Genomic DNA, 5,679 nt, shown 5'->3' with positions numbered 1-5,679 from the left:
GTAAGGTCAAATACCATGAATTTCATAAATTCAACAAAAACAAGATTTTAGCAAAAAGCCTAGGAAAGTCAGCAGCCAGAGTAATCAACAACAAGAGTTTGTTGAAATTCTTTCTCCAGCTCCACCCTAAACCCAACTGTAGGCTACCAGCTTTCCTTCTCAGGTGTCCCAGCCCCAAATTCTATACTCTTGTGAGATATTCTAGTTGATCCAGCTTAGATCAGCTACTCTCCCTTTGACAAATAAGCTGGGGGTTGGGAATATTACACGGTCAAAAATATACAGAAGAGAAGAGCAGGGCCAGTACCCAACAGACCACTGTATCTTTCCAAAGGCCTCTCTGTCTCTGGTCTTTATCCTCTGACTTATCTTACCCACTGGAGTCATAACTTTCTACCAAGTACTGAGGTCTAAAACTACCATCTGAAGTTCAGACAATTTGTCAAAATGGTCTGTAATCCACACCTATGGTACACAGGCCACTCTGAAATTCCATAAAGTTACGTGGGTAAATAATTCATAACAGTTCCCAATTAGCCTTTTATTATAATTACTTAGGGACTTCAAACAGGAGTTAAGCTTTAAAATGTGTTATACAGTTGTCTCACTTTTATTCAGTAACACTCACTGTGACCACACTTTGGTCAGAGTACCAGAAGGAGAAAGGCTGCCAGGAGATGCATTCTGACATTATAAATAGAGAAGTATAATTTTCTTTTTAAATTAGATTCCCATCCTTTCACTATCAGTAATGTTTGTTCACCCAGTAAATTATTGCCTGATAAGAAAGAAGATGTAAGACCCTAATAATGTTCCTGCCAAATAAGGGCAAGAGCAGCTGTAGTAGTGAGACAGTCTTAAACATCTCTCTGCAGGTGCTGAATGGCTTTTGTTTAACAGGAGTTATTAGGTACACAAATGGGAACACTGCACATTTGCTTAAATGTGTACAATATGCTTATGAACTTTTGCTAAAAGAATGCTCACTAAATGGTATTGTCTTTTGCCTTTTAATTTTAAAACATCTCACAGGTATTTAAATTATAAAAATGAGGCGATCTGGCTATTGGAGTTATGGATCTCAATTTTTGTGTGCATGAAAATCATCTAAAGAAGATGTTTTGATAAAAGTGCTGAGCTCCAGACCCATAAATTCAGATTCAATTGATCCAGGATGGATCTAGGAATTTAAATATTTTAATAAGTAATGTAAATATTTTAATAAGTACCCCTAGGTGATTACGTGGTTCTGACGAAGGTCACCTGCCAGTCGACACCTTGAAATAATTGTAAAAATTGAAGAAAACCCAGAATTTAACCGGTCAGTTCCTGGATGAACAAACACTAATTCTTGTGACCACGCTCCCCAATCACATCACCAAGCCATCTTCAAGCCCAGAAGGAATTACTTCTGGTCATGGGAGCTTGCACTGAGTGAAAAAAAATGAGACAGGCACAAGGTCAAACAAGCAAAGAAAACTCTAGGAAGAAGAAAAGGTCAGAATAAGCATGAGCGCCCCTCAGCCTGGGTTTCTGGGTATCTTGATAATAAGGCTTATGAAGCTCAGTGATAGCTAAGGAAAAGTGTTCTAAATGCTAGTCAAGTGGGAAAAAAAGGACCATTTTGTTTTAAGAAACGGTTTCTGTTTAGAGCATTTGGAAAATGAGCTTATAATAGCATCCTTTTATTGGTACCAACCCCATAGATTTGGTTGCTTTCAGAGTGATTTTATCAAACAACTTCCCTTAAGACCTGCAGCCCTGTTGCCTTTGCTGTGTGTCAGATACAATTTAACCTTCATTGTGTTCTCAGCAGAGGTGTTTATATGAGACACTATGATCTCCATGCATTGCTTCCTCTTTTTGTTCTTCCACAGCCTCACATGCCAGGTGCTTTTTTACAAAGCCTGCAGTTAGTACAATTGACCTATCTGTTTTGCCCAAGCTGACCCTGAGGGTGACGGGCTTTCAATGGCTGTGAAGGTTTCAAGGATGATGGCCTGGCAAAGAAGGCTGAAATGGAGCTGGTTAAACTGAATGGCAGATGCGAGTTCAAATGACCAGAGTTTATGGCCAAGGGTAAAGGGAAACTCAGGGTTTCAGGTTAGAGGGTGAAAGATAAGACAGAGACATGGTCCGGAGCAGGGTCAGAGGCCAAGGGCTCCATACAGAGTAGAAAGACCTTTGGAAGAAGTGTGAATTCTCATTCCACTAGAGACAAAAAATGAGTAAGTAGCCATATAGTCAGAAAGCCAAGGTCAATTACCAGAGGATTTGAAAGCAGCGAGACAAAAAAATAAAACCCTCCACACCGGCCAGCTGCTGGAGTCAGGAAAAGCAGGCCTCGTGGTCTTTCTACTGAATAAGACCCAAAGTGAGGTCTCTGTGTTACTGACATCATCTAGAGAACTGGTTAAAAATGAAGTCATGTGACTCTACCAAGGTATACTAAGTGAGAGTCCCCAAGGGTGTGGCTGAATTCCCACGGCTAGCTGTGTTCAAAGAAACCCAGCAAGGAAGTGGCTCATGCAACACACTTCATTCTACTCTCCTCCTCCATCCTCCTCTCTTGTTTAATGCAATTGGATGCTAGTGTCTTTATCACAGGATTCTTATCTAGTTCCTTTGAAAAGTTGTATTGAATCTAGCAGAGTGGAGGCTCTCTGGGGAAGGTAGACTCTTTAGTAACTGTTTCTTTCCTTTTTTTTTTTTTTTGGTCTTTTTTTTAGGGCTGTACCATGGCATATGGAGATTCCCAGACTAGGAGTTAAATCAGAGCTGTAGCTGCTGGTCTACACCACAGCCACAGCAATGCCAGATCCGAGCCATGTCTGTGACCTACACCTCACAGCTACAGCTCACAGCAATACCGGATTCTGAACCCACTGGGCGAGGCCAGGGATCAAAACCGCATCCTCATGGATGGATTCGTTAACCACTGAGACATGATGGGAACTCCACTGTTTCTTAATAGAATAAATTTCAGGATCAAAACATTATAGGCCAATGGTGTCATAATGCCTAGGAAGATACATCTGCAGATTACTTGTTTTCTTACCAGAATAGCTAGGCATTAACCATACTGATCTCTTAGATTAATGTAGCAACTTTCCCCTAATGAGCGCTAAACTGTTTCATTAGGATAGTTGTAAAAATAAGACAAGAGAAAGTAAACACAGTCAACCACAGTGAGTATTAATCGCTAGCAAGGGAAGAATAGAGTCCAGTTCTCCTCACCCTCAGCAGATAATTTCTACATCTATTCAACATCAAGTGTGGGAAATTACATAAAACACTCAGTGGAAACTAACCCCCACCAATATCATTTTCTGTAATTTGAAGGAAAATGAGACCTTCAGCATATAGAAAAGAAAATAATATTCGCTGTCTATGCATAGCTCTTCTACTAAAGGAAAGCAACAGATAAATACCCAATTGAACATAAACAACATGAAAGAAAGAATTCATAACTGCAGTTTTCCCACAAATTGTTTTATAAAGTGATAATAACATTCTCAAATTCCCTGCACTGAGTTTGCAACTTGTGCACAGTCACCATGCCCTAGTAGGAATGGCAGCCAAGTCACACCACTGTAACTGAGACCAAAGACAATTACTGGAAACCACCACCATTAACCCCTACTTTCCTCCCTTCTGCACCCACCCCTGCATGTGTGGCTCTAGAGTCTTGTCCCAGAGTAAACAAAGCTCTACTTCTACTATCCATCACTGAAGACTTTCACACTTCCTCGAATTCATGGAAGACTCTGAGAACTTGCAAGTTAAAGTACCTTGCAAGTCTTACAATTCTGTCGTTCTTTAAGGAGTTGCTATTAAGTCTTAAATGCTTCAGAGATTAAAAGGGTATATTAATGTTATTAGAGACTTGAGATAAAATGCCATGCCTTGCAGGATATCTTAGCACTTAATGAAAACATTTTCATCACATTCTGAGTCTATTATGCCAGATCTTCATTTCATAAGTTGTAAGATAATCTTATTTTAATTAGAAGAGATATACCAAGTACATTAGAGTAATACAGTTAAATATATTCATTAACTTTCTTCTTGTCAGGTAAAATGGCTCCTTCAGAGTTACACTGATGTGCTGCCACAAGTGTCAGTTAAAAAAAAAAACAAAAACCTCGGAGTTCCCATCATGGCTCAGCAGTAACAAACCTAACTAGTATCCATGAGAATGCGGGTTTGATTCCTGCTCATTGGGTTAAGGATCTGGCATTGCTGTGAGCTGTGTTGTAGGTCAAAGATGTGGCTTGGATCTGGTGTTGCTGTGACTGTGGCTTAGGCCGGCAGCTATAGCTCCAATTCAACCCCTCGCCTGGGAACTTCCATGTGCCACAGGCACGGCCCTATTCAGACAAAAATACTGGTTCATGGAGCATTAAATGACTATTTTCTAAGGAGGATCCAATATGGTGGCCACTGTCACATGTGGCTATTGAGTTCTTGAAATATGGCTAGTTCGAATTGAAATATGCTATAAGTATAAAGTACACACTGGATCTCAAAAATTTAGCATAAAATATATAAAATATCTCACTAATGTGCATATTGATATCATGTTGAAATAATTATATTTTAGCTATTTGACCTAAATAAAATACATTATTAAAATTAATTTCATTTGTTGCTTTTTACCTTTTTAAATATGGCTTCTGACAACTTATTTTAAAGTTTCATTTTATTGAAGTATTATTGATTTCCAATGTTATGTTAATTTCTGCTATACAGCAAAGTGATTCAGTTATGCATATATATATTCTTTTTTTTTTTTTTCTCTTTAGGGCTGCGCCTGAGTCATATGGAAGCTCCCAGGCTAGGGGTCAAATTGGAGCTACAGCTGCTGGCCTACATCACAAGCCATAGCAATGTGGGATCAGAGTCATATCTGCAGCCTACACCACAGTTCACAGCAATGCTGGATCCTTAACCCACTGAGCAAGCCCAAGGATTCAACCCTAATCCTCATGGATACTAGTCAGGTTCTTAACCAGCTGAGCCACAACAGGAACTCTAATACACACACTCTTTTTCATATTCTTTTCCATTATGGTTTGTCACAGGATATGGTATGTCCCTGGGCTATGCAGCAGGGCCTTATTATTTATCCATTCTATATATAACAGTTTGCATGTTAATCCCAAACTCCCAATCCATTCCTCCTCCACCCCCTCTTCCCCTTGGTAACCACAAGTCTGTTCTCTGTGAGTCTGTTTCTGTTTTATGGCTAAGTTCATTTATGTCCTATTTTAGATTTATGGCTGAGTAGTATTCCATTACACACACACACACACATGCATATTCTTTATCCATTCATCTGTCAATGGACATTTAGACTGTATTCATATCTTGGCTATTGAAAATAGTATTTCTATGAATAGAGAGATGCATGTATCTTTTCAAATTATAGTTTTGTCAGATTTATAAAAATTTTTAAGTTCCTATTTCTTAATGCCTATTTCTACTGGACACTGTTACTCTATATCATCCAAACAATATGTAAGACCCAATCCTAATTATCTGTATTATTTATATTGTTAAATAATAAACATAAATGACAAAATTATGAATCTCAAATTGGCACCATCTAAATTCTGAATAAATTCCCAATTATCTTTCCTCACTGTCCAGTTAAATGAAAGAAAGGAAAAGCCAGTC

The sequence above is a fragment of the Phacochoerus africanus genome, chromosome 3 (assembly GCF_016906955.1).
Source record: "Phacochoerus africanus isolate WHEZ1 chromosome 3, ROS_Pafr_v1, whole genome shotgun sequence".
Classification (NCBI taxonomy): domain Eukaryota; kingdom Metazoa; phylum Chordata; class Mammalia; order Artiodactyla; family Suidae; genus Phacochoerus; species Phacochoerus africanus.
Note: the sequence above shows the minus strand (reverse complement) of the source record.